Here is a 15,560-nt window from a genome sequence, read left to right on the forward strand (position 1 = left end):
AACTGTGTGACAGTATCAGAATGTATAATATACTTTACCACTTACTTAGTCATGAGGCTTAATGATGTTGCAGGGTATTATCCCTTTTAAATTAGTAATAAATTTATGAGCATAATGCACAGCTAAGAGGCTGAGTATCTTTTCTTTTTGAGTAATTTCAAAAGCAATTATTTCATATCATAAGGCAACTTATGAAATTCTCATTGCTGAAACAGAAATGTTTTTAATTAGAAATAAACAATCAAATTTAATTTTTTCCAGTTCAACATGCAGATACTGTGATGATAATCCTAATTTATACAAAAGTCCCAAGTGAAATACATAGGGATTGGTTTGACCCCAAACAATTTTTTAATTTTAATCACAAATTCTAAAACTTTTAAGTCATTGAGGAGGTTGATAACCAATCATAACAAAATTTAATTCTTAAGCAATGCCAAATATTTAATCAATTATATCTAGTTCAAATTTGACAGGCATTAAAGTTGTCTTTGTAATAAAAAATACACAAGAAAGGAGAAAATTTTCTGGTATTAAACATGGAGCAGTCAATGTTATAAAAATGTATGAACCCCTTTTCAAAGCTGATGTTAAAAAAAAGTATGATTTCATATACAGGACAGCATTTATATTTAATAAGATCAGGAGATTTGACATGAGCAGGATTCAGACCACTTTTGAATTTCAATGAAACTCCTAGATCAATTAGATACCTTTTCCCCATCTTTCCTACCTCTCCCTGGCCCATCCATCCTTCCCCCAGCTGCCTCTACCTCTGTACTCCTCTCTCTCCTGCTCCCTCCTATGCCTTATATCCTCTTGGCACTTTCACACTGAGACATCATTTTCTACAAGTGGATCTGCTGTCTTCAACAGTGGCATTGTTGTGAAACTGAAGGATAGCAATGAATATTTCATATATAGCACTTAAGCCTCTTCATCTAGATTATGCATTTTGCTTCTTTGTACCCATCCGTAGGCACTTAATATGTGTTTATTGATTATCTAGTGAGATTGTATTATAACTGATTTTGAGAATTCTCATACCTTCTGCAATTACTAGTACTATATTTCTTTGATTCTAAAATGTACATTTTTCACATTTTAACTTTTTAAAATCTAAAATCACCTTGTGATCAAGGTAAATTGTGATTTAATTGACAGGTTTTTTTTAATCTTTCTTTCTTGGTCATGCATCTCACAATCAGTGGTGTCTTAGATGAAATGCAGCAGTGAGAATATATACTTAAGTCTGTGCTTTATATAATATGTTAAAGGCCATATATTTGGAACTTCATAAAGTTTTCTCTTTTTTTATGTGGTTTATCCATGGCCAATTTTGGTCTCTCCTTACTACATTCTTCCACTCTGGCTTCTTAGCACTGTGATTCTTAGGCCACTGTCTTGACTGAACTCCCTGGAAAATACTGAGAGAATTTTATTAGTAATTACCAACATTCAACTGTAATGAAATGGACAGGGAACAAGCTTTTAAAACTGAAGACCCAGGTTCAAGTTATGTTTTCTGCTCATTAAAAGCTATGGGTATTTAGCAATGTGATAATTATTCCCATAGCTTCAAATTACACATCTAAAGAGGAAATAGTACAAATCATTTCTTCATCTGTAAATTATTAAGACAATTGGTAAAAAAATATTGTACCAGTAAAAATATTTAAAATGAAATGTTTATGAGAGTATTTTTAAGCCAAGAAGTAATGTTAAATTATAAACCATAAGGATCAACATTAAATGAAACATTATTAGAAATATGTGAGTTAGAAAGTTAGAGAAAAGAAAGAAGGAAAAATTATATAATTCATTCCAAACTAGAGAGTTTTAAATTATCATTGGAAATGATAATATGACCCATTAACTAGCTTTCTGAATTTAGAGGAGAACCACAAAATCTTCAGAGTATTTCTTAAATATAAGAGTCCTGTCTGTTCTGAATTCCAGTGCTTAATGCATGCCAGTCTCTGAGAGCTTGTATTCTTTATTGAATTAGCAAGCCACAACCCACAGTACCTTCGTGTTGTTAAAAATAAAAGAGATTACTTAGATTCCCCAATTCTTTCCTGTCTTGATTCTTTCCATTTAAAAGTGAGACCTCTGTCTCTACAAAAAATCAAAAATTAGCTGGGCATGGTGATGCATGCCTGTAGTCCTAGCTACTTAAAAGAGTGAGGTGAGAGGATTGCTTGAGTCCAGGAGTTCCGGGCTGCAGTGAGCTATGACGGCACCACTGCATTCCAGCCTGGGTAACAGAGTGAGATACCGTCTCTAAAAAAAAAAAAAAAATGAATTTTATTGGTTTTCACAGTTTCAAAAACATACAATAAAAGTAAAAAGAAAATTATTGCATCTTTAAAACACAGGATACTTCAATGGTACTTGAAATAGTACTGCTGAATAGAAATTCCATTGCTATAGTAACTATAAAACACAAGATTGTCCATTAAAAGTTAATATATTTAGTGTATATGTTACTTTTGAGATAGGGATACTTCAAAAAGGCAGGAATAAAGAAAAGAAGGAAGTACTGTAGTAAAGACATGTGCAGGTTAAAAGGGGAATTGAACAAGAGGGAATTCTTAGTCATTACCTGAAAATTCTGTTTTTCTCCTATACTATATCTGCCAGTGGAAAATCTTTTAATATCTCATTTAAGTCACTTTATTTCTAAAGACCACAAGTTGTGACTCTAATGTGAACATTTAATCATATACTGGAGTTTAAAAAATGTTCCCATTTCAATGTATTATTAATAACAACAAACACATCAGGCTTACTTGATGTTAACTCCTATACTAAGTGTTTTCCATACACCAATTCATTAACATGTTAACACATTTTATCATAATAATATATTATTCATACATTAAACTATATTCTTATTTCCATTAATGGAAGCATCATTTCTCTTAGCTGTTCAGCCAGAAACACTGGTGTAATTCTAGACCTTCTCTTTCTTACTGACCCTGCATCTAATCAGCCCCAGAGATCCTGTTGGCTCTCAGAATAAATTCCAAATCTGTCCAGCTCTTACCACTTGCACTACTTCCTCCTCGGTCCAAATACCATCATCTTTTGACTGCACTGTGGCAAGAGCCTTCTGACTGGTCTTCTTGCCTCTGCTCTTGCTCCCCAATCCCCGCCCCAGTCGGTTTTCAGTCAGGCAACTGGGAAAAATGTGGTTCAGACATGAATCTCATTGTATCACTCATTTGTCCAAACCCAAAGTCCTAATCATGGCCCACAGGGCCCTAACTGATCACCCCCAACACACACACACACACCCCTTACTTCACGTAATTTCCCAACTGTTACTCCACTCTGATCTCACTGGCCTCTTTGCTATTCCTTGAACACACCACGCCTGCTTCTTTCTCAAGGCCTTTACAATTATTGTGCTCTCTACCTTGAAGGCTCTCCCCCTAGAGATGCACATGGCCAACTCCTTCACTTTCTTCAGGTTCTTATAAAATTGTCTTTTCGGAGTCCTTCCCTGACCACCATACCTAAAACTTCAAATCCTCTGCCCATCAACAGTTTCACATACACTCTTCTCTGCTTTTTTTTTTTTCTCCTTAACACTAATACATATAGGTAGGTGTATATTTATCTACCTTACTGGAACACAAACAATAGAAAAAATAAATTTTTGTCTTTTTTTCTCCATATTACATCCCTTGTACAAAGAGCAGGACCTAATATGTAGAATGTCTTCAAAAATTATTTGTTGAATATATCCTCAGTTAACACTGTAGCCTCAATAGGTACAATTATTACCCCCATTTTACAGATGAGAATGTTAAGGGCAGAAAAATTAAGAAGCTTCCTCAAAGTCAAACAAGCTAAGCAAGTGTCAGAGCTAAGAGTAAAACCCAGGACCCTGGCTCTAAAACATATGCTCAGATCACTAATTGAGTAGATTAATTAGAAGAAGAGAGCTACCTATAGACTCCTCTATTCCCTGAGGTTTGCTTCAACATGCTTTCCACCCAGCTAAATGGAAATGCTGAGTGTCATCTGCTACTGACAAACACAGTCAGATATAGTAAAGCTCCTTTTTCCCATTCTTCTTTAATTTCTTTTTGTTAAAAAAGTATGAGACTTTTTAAAAATGGAAAATACATATTTTTTTTAAAAAACCCTAATCCCACCCATGTGGACATTCAAGTAGTAATAATAAGGTTAATATACACACAATGGTAAAAAGAAAAGCACAAGGAAAACTATAAAATGAAAATGTGCATTGAATGCCTACTGTATTCTGTAGTAAGTTTGCACTGTGAGGACATATTTGGTATTATACATGGAATCTAATGAGACAGACACATACTCAGACAAACTCAAAATTGAAATTTAGAAGAAACACCAAACAGAGATCTTCTGACAGCTGAAAGTGGGGCTGGCAGAGTAAGTTGTGGGGCAGGTGAATAACAGTGGTAGAAAGGGATTAAAGAACTGAAGACTGAAGAAACAGTTTCTGAAAGAGGAGATGGGAGAGTACCAAAGAGCAATGTGACTTGCCTCACTATTTTCCTATAGAGGATGGGACTTTGTAGGGGAGAAGGTTTTTAAATAACATTTTATATGCCATAGAATAGAACTTACAGGCAAATCAGTTATGGAAAGGATGTGTTGAATTTAACTTGTAAAAGGGTATCATTACTTATTCAGATGCATCATGTGAGACCACTGTCAGGTTCACTTCCCCAGACTGCCTCAATCTATTCCTTCTGACGAACCAGAACAAGAAATTCTGTTTTCCAAATTGTTATTTTCACTAACACATTAAGCCAGCTTCAGCTTCCTACAGCACGTACCCGCGCGCACGCACACGCACACACACACACACACACACACACACACAGAAATTATCCTGTTATCCTGTGTCTGTTTAGTGTTTTGCTTCACATGTGTGTTTTCTTACCTCCCCACCCTTGTTCCTCTGGAAGGTCAGGTTTTCAACTAATTATTTCCCTTATTTGACAAGGTCACTCTGAGCTTTCTTTCATTCAAACCATTGGCAATATGGTCTAGCTTAGTGACAGACTGCTGGGTCACTCAGGTCCTTTGATAAGAGGGCATAGTGGCCTTGTATGGTGGCCATTCCATAAATAAGGAAGTAAAGAAAGAGTAAGATATTTATATAACAAATATTAAGAAGAAAGTAAGAGAGTAATATGATCTCCTGAGACTGGAGTAGGATAGGGCAGTGGTGTAATTAGCCTGGGTAATGATGGGGGCATCTCTAAGAAGGTGTCATTAGAATTGAAACTCAAATTGTGAGAAGAAACCCGACAAACAAGGATTGGAAAGAATAGCTAACCAGATAGAGAGAAAAGTCTGGTGGTGGAAATTAATTTGCTTTGTTCAAGGAACAGAATGAATACCAGTAAGATGGGCAAATGAGGTCTCAGAGATAGCTGAGAGCTGGGTATACACTCAGAGCTGACCTTCATTTATGTCTGCAAGCACTGGAATTGCTGTTTTTCAGGTGTGTCCCAGTTGCAAATCTACCGTTATTTATCGTAGGAAGTAACTTGACATTGCTCTGCCCTGTAAAAAACCTTTGACATACATTCTTATTTTATTTAACATTTCATAACATCACTTTGAAGTATGCAGACCTAATGTTTGTTTTTGGACAGGATCTCACTCTGTTGCCTGGGCTGGAGTGCAGTGGCGCAATCATGGCTCACTGCAGCCTTGACCTCCCTGGGCTCAATTGATCCTCCCACATCAGCTTCATGAGGAGCTGGGACTTCAGGCATGTGCCACCATGCCTGGCTAATTTTTCTATTTTTTGTAGAGATGGAGTTTCATCATGTTGCCCAAATGGTCTTGAACTGCTGGGCTTAAGCAATCTTCTCACATTGGCCTCCCAAAGTGCTAGGATTACGGGCATGAGCCACTGCACCTAGCCAAGCCTAATGTTATTTCTGTTTTATAGATAAGGAAATTATGATACCGAAATGTTACATGAATTCTATAAAAAGGTCTTAAAAAGGCCTACAACCTCACTTCTCTCCCCCATTCCCCATGTGTTTGATGTGCTATCCTTGACTCACTAGGCTAAATCAAAATTTTCAAGCTAGGAGCAGTTGTGTGCACCTGTAATCCCAGCTTGCTGAGGCAAGAGAATTACTCGAGCCTAGGATTTCAAGACAAGTCTGGACAATAAGGTGAAACCACACTCTATAAAAATAAATAAATTGAAATTTTCAGAAAGTCAAAACTGCCTTTTACCTTGGATAGAAAATGGATTTGTGGCTTTGGTATAACTAAAGGCTCACTGCTCAAAACAGGAAAACAAAAAGAATTGCTGCAATGAATTAAAAATAGGCAACGTTGGTTTGTTCTAATAGCATATGTGTGTAGAGCAAGAATCTACACTCTCTGTTCAGCCACATCGTTGATTCTCCTGGGTGGCTAGTTTATAATTTATGTGATGGTCACTGTCAGATTTAAGTTTTAAGTAATTCTCTCTGAAATATGTATTTGAGGAGAACAGGATAGCTTAGGCCTAATGAGAAATGTTGACAATCCAAACTAGGGCAATGATAGTTTAGGTCTCCTAGCTTAGCCATCTTAGTCACTAAGGTGTTTCTGCATTGTATAATCAATAATGTTTCCCAATCTTGTTGAAATGACCTCACATGTGATGGCACTTAAAAATTCAAAGAAGTGAGCTATAGTTACTTTTCACATGTTTACTTTATTGTAAAAGTATATTAGATTATTTATGTCTTTTTATCATATGAATTTCAGCTATATTTAATGCATAATTTTTTCTCCTCTATATGCTTACAAATTGCTTTTAATTTGATATCTTTTCAAATACTAATACATAATTTTCAGAATTAAAAATAATATTTTCTAACAAGAAGTACTATGGTGCTCTGTTCTGGGGTGTGTGTGTGTGTATATGTGTGTTTTATAGCATAAGTTCTTACAAGAAAAAAGAAAATTTTTTAAATTGAAAAAACAATCTAGATACATTAAAAATATTCCAGTGTTGAAACTATAAAGCCCACTGTTTAGAGGTAAGAGATAGCTAATCGTATTTTTCCTTATTAAAAAAAAATTTTTAATATATAGAAGTATATTATTTACTGACTCAACTATTAACTAAAAAGCCTTTTCACCCTGTGCAGATGATAAGATGAAGGTATCTTTAAAATTGATTTTCTTAAAAAAACCTAGTCTTTCCTGTTTCTTATTGTTTTTATTGTTTATTTGTATTTCTACACGTCATTCTCTGTATGGCATGGCCTTGATTGAAGTTTGGTGGCTTTTCACTTCTCATGCAGTCCTTTTCATATTTTTACATTAATTTACTTATTTTTGCTTTGGTCTGCTGGTTTCTTAACACCTTCCCTGTCTGTATCATTAAATTCTTGTTGTAAATTTTTTTACCTTAAAAGTAGCTCATTTTCTTAGGCTTTCTTTTTTTTAACACTTACACATTTATTAAGCTTGAGGTATGTGTTTAAGAATATCTTTAAAAAAAATTATTTCACTTTTCTGCCAAGTCTCAAAGCTGCTTCCCTGGTTTAACATTATAGATCTTTGTAATAATTTTTTACAAATCACTTCTACCAGATCTTAAACTTGAGGAAAAAAATCTTGTGGTTATTATTCACAAGTGTTGTGATAAATATTTCAAATTAATTTTTAAATATATATGATAATTAGCATATTTTAAATGAATCATGATTTTAATGTGCTCAATAACTTTTGTAAAGTGCTAGATACACTTTTCTTACATTATTTAAAAGATGCAAGTCCTGAAAAATATGAAATGCTTGGGTACATTTCCTCTATTATGTTTCGATGCTTTTCTTCATAGTTAACCTCTCATGTCTTCAACAACATGTGTCTCAAAGTACATGCACGTGTTATGCAAATCAACCAAAATCAAGGCAAAAAGAGCACGTGCTACTAAGCAAAACTGAATCAGAGGTCCATCCATAAAGGGAAGAATTCAGGATAGAATAGTGATATTTCATAAGAAAACTTAGTTTCTCAGAGATTTCTCATGGTATATATTCAGATGTTGTTACATAACAAAGCACTCCTTACAAGTTATTTAGTTTCTGGTGTTCTGAGAGAAGAGTAGCCTTCAGCATGTCTTAAACTTCCCTTGCTTTCATTACTTTTTAAATGTATACATTTTAATATGTAGAATCTCTAGCAAAAATAGTGGAAAGGGGCGAGTATTTTATAGTAGAAATAATAAATGCTGCTGAGATAAGGAAAATCAACTTTTTGAAGGAAAAAAGATGAAACAATAGCTATCTGATGCTTAAAAATGGTAAACTGAGATATTCTATATCTGCATTTTGCCTTAACTCTACTATTATGTTTGATTTACTCTTGAATCAATGTAGTAGCATAATAATGATGACATCATGAACATGTGAAGATGACAAAAACGATTAAGCTACCAAACTACCCAAATGTTTTTAGGGAACCTTTCTACTTCTTCCCTGCAGCCAAGAAACATTTATACTGACATTGACTTCTTTCATTTCCAGGAGGAAGCTTACTGTTTTTTTTTTTAAACCTTATGCCACTTAGCAATAAAGAGACCACCATTACTGGGAGGATTCAGAGTGGAAAGCATTAAGCATTTTGGAAGTGAGTCCTAAAGCCTTTGGCATGACAGGATTGATATGGGAATAGGTGAAAATTAAGGGCACAGGGGATCCACCAACTAGCCACCCTTCCTCAGGTCTGTATGATTGCACTTAGGAGATTTCCCATGCCACTATTACACAGAGAGATTTACTACATAGAATTCCTAACTGGATTCCTATCTTTCCAGTTTCTCCCTGCCTTTCCAATCCATTATCCACACTGTAGTCTTAACAATCTTTCTTGACCCAGCAATCCCATTACTGGGTATATAGCCAAAGGATTATAAATCATTCTATTATAAAGACACATGCACATGTATGTTCATTGTGACACCGTTTACAATAGCAAAGACCTGGAACCAACCCAGATGCCCATGAATGATTGACTGGACAAGGAAAGAGTGGTACATATCACCATAGAATACTATGTAGACATAAAAAACGATGAGTTCATGTCCTTTGTAGGGACATGGATGAATCTGGAAACCATCAATCTCAGCAAACTGACCCAAGAACAGAAAACCAAATGCTGCACGTTCTCACTCATAGGCGGGTGTTGAACAATGAGAAGGCATGGACACAGGGAGGGGAGCATCACATACTGAGGTCTGTTGGGGGGACTAGGGGAGGGACAGCCAGAGGTAGGGAGTTGGAGAGGGATAACATGGGGAGAAATGCCAGATATAGGTGATGGGGGGATGTACCTGGAGTCAATAAACCACCTTGGGGGGGATGTACCTGTGCAACAATCCCGCATGTTCTGTACATATACCCCAGAACCTAAAGTGCAATATGTGTGTGTGTGTGTGTGTGTATATATATGTGTATATACATATATATATATATATATATATATATATATATATATAACAATCTTTCTAAAATATAAAACTCATTGGTTCTCTCTTTTAAAAATCTTTGAAGATTTCCTACTGCCTTCTCCATGTGGTCCAAATTCCTTCTTATGGCACACGTGGGTCTTTCAGGGTCTGTAACCTATATTCCTAGAACCTCCTGTTTTCTGTATCTTCTTGCCAAAGAGCTGACATTAGGAATGCCTGTCCATTGGATTGCTACAAAGTTTCAATGGAAAATATGTAGAAATATTTCATAATAACTAGCATTTATTGAGCCTTTACCATCTTACCAGGTGCCAAGGACTAGGCAAAGAACTTACACATATTATCTTATTTAATCTTCATACAACCCTAAGAGGTGTAGATGCTTTTGAAAACTCCATTCTATAAATGAAGAAACAGATTTTGAGAGGTCAGGCAACTTTCCCAAGGTCACACCTATAGATAGGAATGGAGTTGAATTTTCTCTCTCCAACTCTAAAATTGATGCTTTTATAGATTTTACTGTTGCTTGGCACATTGCCTGGTCTACAATTTCATTTGATTAAATATTCATTTTTTAAAAAACCATCACTATAAAACTTACAGTATCTTAAAAATATTTTGTTTTGCTTTCCTTGCCCTCCAAGGTTAGCTGCTACCTCACTTCTTGGACCCTTTCTAGATGCCCATCCCGTCTCTGCTATCCTCTTACACCTTCACACTCATCATACTTGCACAGGTACGTCCCCCCATCACCTATATCTGACATTTCTCTCCATGTTATCCCTCCCCAACATTACCCTCGTAATTATTTGCCTGTATATCTAATGCCTCTGATCTGTCTCCATTGTCTCCAGCACTATGTCTCCATTGTCTTCGTATCTTCAGGGCTTAGCATCGTGATATTCAGCACCCAATATTTGTTGAAAACTGAAGGAATAAAACATACCCCAAAGATAATTTTAAAGTATCTGGGCTCTCTCCATTCTCACACATGCTGCATTTCTGCTTCCGTTTAATGTTTATCTGCACTAACACTTCAACTAACACTCAGCTAGATTATGAAAGAGGATAGACAGACTTATGAGGGTAACAGTAAAAGAGAGTGAAGAAATGAAAAATCACCCTCTTTTACTTCATTCTTCTCCTGCACCCCCAAACCTGGGGGATTTTCTTGCCAGATAAGAAGGAGACAAAGTTGAAGGAAGAAAAGGTATGCTTAGATAGTAAAATAACATTTAAATTCTCTTTAAAAAGACTAGTTATACCATGTGCTATGTCTGCTATTCAAGTCTGTTTTTTTTTTCTTCCTGATCCTTTTTAACAATATTTTGCAAACACAGACAAACCTACATTCATGGCATTTCTGAGAGGCTGGCAAAGGAGGAAACACTCCCAAATTCTAACATCTGAGAACTTACAAGAGATCAACTGATGAGCACATGGTCACCAAGTGAGTCAGTGTAAGTTCTATGAATAGATCTTGGATCTTCTGACTACTTGTCCAGGGTCCTAGTCATCCAGCTACTGCCATGTTCCCTGAAGAATTTGGTAAAAATAGCAGATGGTCTAACTGACAAAGTAAGTCATCATTATTGCTACTGTCCATGTTCTATTTTTTCATGTTCAATAGCATAATTTAAAAACTCATTAATGCATATATGCTATTGGTTATTATATAATATGTAAAAACCACCAGTACAGAAATATACTTTTATAATTTTTATTATGTCCTTAAATACAGAGAACTCACATAATATCACCACAAAGACATTTCATAAATTATAGAATAAAACACATAAATATTCATTCTGCATTATTATTATGCCAAGGAAGAGAGCAAACATTATTTTTAACAAACTGCTCTTAAAAAAACTTGTGTGGTAGGATTCTCCATCTGTGAGTGAGATTCAACAACTATAAAGTCCAAAGCAGATTTGGTACTCTGGGAGAAAAGAGTAATAATGTAAAACAATATAATAGTCAATGTGATCTAAACACAGTCTATCTATAAAGTACAGTCTCTTTCTTAAGAGAAACGGCTGCCTCTGTCTTTATGTTTATTAGACAAACATTAAAATCTCACCAATTTACTCCCTTTGTCTCCTCTTTATATATGGAGATTATGGCTTAGCTTTCTCTGGGAGATTGTGGCTTAGCTCTCTCTGTAGATATAAAAGGCAAATAAAGCCTAGGTTTGGGTCCTAGCGCTGCTACCAGACAAATGTGCAACAGTAGAATAATCCTACAATCTCCTTTAGCTTCCATTTCTTTATCTGCAGTGTGGAGATAATGTTACTTACTCTCCTTCCCATCAAGGTTGTTGCAGAAATGAATTACATAGGTGTAAATAGGGCTTAACTCGTTCAGTCTCTGAACAGAGAAGGACTCTTACAGTTTGGACTTCAATTTCACCATTTTTCAGCTAAGAAAACAGGCACAGAAATGGTAAAGGTCGTGCATGCCTAAGACACTTGGCCAGTGAGTTATACATCTACTATAAAACTAGAAACCAAGTCTTTTGATTCCATGCTTTCTTGTTGTGTTTTATTGTTGTGTTACTGTAAGGTTTCTTTGTCTTTTCAATTAATAGGCACAGCAGAACTCATAAACACATGCAAGAAGACTATGGTAGAATGATCTGGAAGGAGAAGTAGATTATTTACACAAAGTACCGTGACAGCAAATGAGCAAAGAGGAAGGTAGAAGGAATGATATTTACTAGAGGGTTTACAGCATGCCAAACATAAATTAAAAAGCGAAAAACTTTTAATTAGCCAGATTTGTATATGTGATTAAAATATCTACTAAAAGTATTCTTTTTAGCATATATAATTATCAAAAACACGTTCCTTGCTTTCTCTGATGCTTTTTTTTTTGGGGGGGGGGTTAGGTTGTTTTTTTTTCCCATTTATTTATTTTATTGCATTTTAGGTTTTGGGATACATGTGAAGAACATGCAAAATTGTTTCATAGGTACACACGTGGCAGTGTGATTTGCTGCCTTCCTCCCCATCATCTACATCTGGCATTTCTCCCCTTGCTATCTCTCCCCAGCTCCCCACCCCCCACTGTCCCTCCCCTATTTCCCCCCAACTGACCCCAGTGTGTAGTGCTCTCCTCCTTGTGTCCATGTGTTCTCATTGTTCAATACCCACCTATGAGTGAGAACATGCGGTGTTTGATCTTCTGCTTTTCTGTCAGTTTGCTGAGAATGATGGTTTCCAGGTTCATCCATGTCCCTACAAAGGACCTAAACCCATCGTTTTTGATGGCTGCATAATATTCCATAGTGTATATGTGCCACATTTTCCCTATCCAGTCTATCGTCGATGGGCATTTGGGCTGGTTCCAGGTCTTTGCTATTGTAAACAGTGCTGCAATGAACATTCGTGTGCACGTGTCCTTATAGTAGAACGATTTGTAATCCTTTGGATATATACCCAGTAAAGGGATTGCTGGGTCAAATGGAATTTCTATTCCTAGGTCCTTGAGGAATCGCCACACTGTCTTCCACAATGGTTGAACTAATTTACACTCCCACCAACAGTGCAAAAGTGTTCCTATTTCTCCACATCCTCTCCAGCATCTGTTGTCTCCAGATTTTTTAATGATCGCCATTCTAACTGGCGTGAGATGGTATCTCAATGTTGTTTTGATTTGCATTTCTCTGATGACCAGTGATGATGAGCATTTTTTCATATGTTTGTTGGCCTCATGTATGTCTTCTTTTGTAAAGTGTCTGTTCATATCCTTTGCCCACTTTTGAATGGGCTTGTTAGTTTTTTTCTTGTAAATCTGTTTTAGTTCTTTGTAAATTCTGGATATCAGCCCTTTGTCAGATGGGTAAACTGCAAAAATTTTTTCCCATTCTGTTGGTTGCCGATTCACTCTAATGACTGCTTCTTTTGCTGTGCAGAAGCTGTGGAGTTTGATTAGGTCCCATTTGTCTAGTTCTAGGGCTCAGTTGATATTGACAAAGAGCACCAAAACCCTGCTTCATGCTGTGTTGCTGCCTGTGCTGGCTGAGGGCAGAAGGTGCAGGGAGAAAATGTAAGGGACTTTCAGGGAGTTGGTCAGAGAGAGATGAGTAGTAGTTACTGGGCACGAAGATAATTGGAAAAGGAGAAAATATTGATTAATCATGTCATATACTCGTTCAATAATGAAAGGTAAGAAAGACCAGTATGTGAGTGGTTGAGAGATGAAACGCAAAAAAGAAACCAAGAGAGTGGAAGTGCTTGAAGCTTTTAGGATCAGAGTAAGAGCTGACTTAACCCTGTGTATGTTTGTCATTACTAATACTCCTTATATCTTAGTTCCTTTCTTTATTACCTTAATTTCCACATCTATATAAATAGAATATAAATACAAACATAAAACTATATTATCTATAAATAGAGATAAATGTAAATATTACATTATCACTTGTGGTTTTCTAAAAGCTCACAACTATTCTGTGATGGTTGTTGATAGCATTAGGTGAGGATGTTAATGTTGTTTTACATGCATGTGGACAGAAAACGAAGTTAAGGTAGCAATGTAAAGTCTTTAGAAATATTCACCCTTGAACTATTTAAGCATCTCACTTTGAATTTATCTATTAGTCTTTTCTTTAGCTGCCATAAGAACCCTAGCAAAATGTTTGTGGTCTTAATTTTTAAGTTGTTATAAATTGAATTGTTAAAGGTAGAATATTTTACAGTGTAAGCCTATATTGAGAGAAATAAGTGAATTATAATATGTTTCCATTGCATTCTGTTAGTCTATTTATTTATTTAACAGATATTTATTAATTTAACAGATATTTATTAAATGGTTACTATATGCCAATAATGAACTAGATCATGTTGTAAAGGATCATAATCAGACTACTAAGAAAGATTTGATTCTAATAATGTCATAGAGATGTTCAGTGATCTCTAGCACAGTTTACTTGGAGAACATATTGCAGAGATAGGCATTTAATTGCTGACTGAAAAAATTCCTTCAGTAAAGTTCTAAGAAAATTGCTATGTCTGCTATTTATTGTAGCACCTTATATACTACTATATGCCTCATCAAGATACAGTACAAAAAATATGCTAAATACTTAGTTTGGAAACTGAAATAAAATCAGAGGCCCTGGGAATATTTTAGTTCTTATCCTAGACAAGGACACCAAAAAGGGTATACTCACTGAGAAAATGTTAATATGCTCGCTAAACCTAAATATAGATTAGGAAGACAGAACGTTTTCTAGATTTAAAATGAAGAAAGATATAACGTGATCCAGTTAGAGCTACCCTTCAGATTTTAATGAAAGATTTAGAGATAGAAAAAAAATTGTGTTCTTCAAACTTAATGTGAAAACAAACATTACCTCAAAGTGATGTCTTACAAGTACATATCTAGTTTTGCAGTATCATCCATTATTCAAGTGATTAATCACATAAAGCATGTTCTGTATCTTTTATCTTTATATTGATAATTTTTGGAAAACTGCTATGGCCTAAAATTAGAACATGTTTTTAAAATATTATTGTGTTTGTTTCTGGATAATCTTGTTTCATCTAGTTCATTTTTATATTTTGTTTTTAATCAGTAATTTCAGGCTAAATGCAGTTAAATGTCTGAAAATCAAACAAGTTGTCAAATGAAATGCTCTACTATCTAATAATTGATCGGTTTTTGTTGTTGGCCAATGATTCTTCTGTATTGATCTTAATTTTGGTCCAAGCACTCAAAAAAGGGAAACACTTTATATACCTCTTTTCTTTTATTTCAATTTTTTTCTGCCTTTTGTCAAGTTAGACATAATTTTGTAGCCTGTCATATAATTTCTAGTTTTGTTTTCCTTGCATCACAATGTAAATAGTATGATTCAAAATATTGCATATTCCAGCCTGGGCAACTGGCAAAACCCTGTCTTTAACAAAAATACAAAAAATAAATAAATAAATTAGCTTGGCATAGTGGTGCGTACTTGTGGTCTCAGCTACTCAGGAGGCTGAGGTAAGAGACTTGCTTGAGCCCAGGAGGCAGAGGTTGTAGTAAGCTGAGATCACACCACTGTGCTCCAGCCTAGGTG

General features: G+C 35.4%; 1 protein-coding gene across 5 annotated transcripts in view; it reads left to right on the plus strand.

Moving 5' to 3' along the window:
- The window catches only part of OXR1 (oxidation resistance 1), a 479,036-nt gene that overhangs the window by 347,085 nt on the left and 116,391 nt on the right, over positions 1–15,560 (plus strand). The gene's annotated exons all lie outside the window — the stretch shown is intronic.

The sequence above is a fragment of the Cebus imitator genome, unplaced genomic scaffold (genome assembly GCF_001604975.1).
Source record: "Cebus imitator isolate Cc_AM_T3 unplaced genomic scaffold, Cebus_imitator-1.0 Scaffold56, whole genome shotgun sequence".
Classification (NCBI taxonomy): Eukaryota; Metazoa; Chordata; class Mammalia; order Primates; family Cebidae; genus Cebus; species Cebus imitator.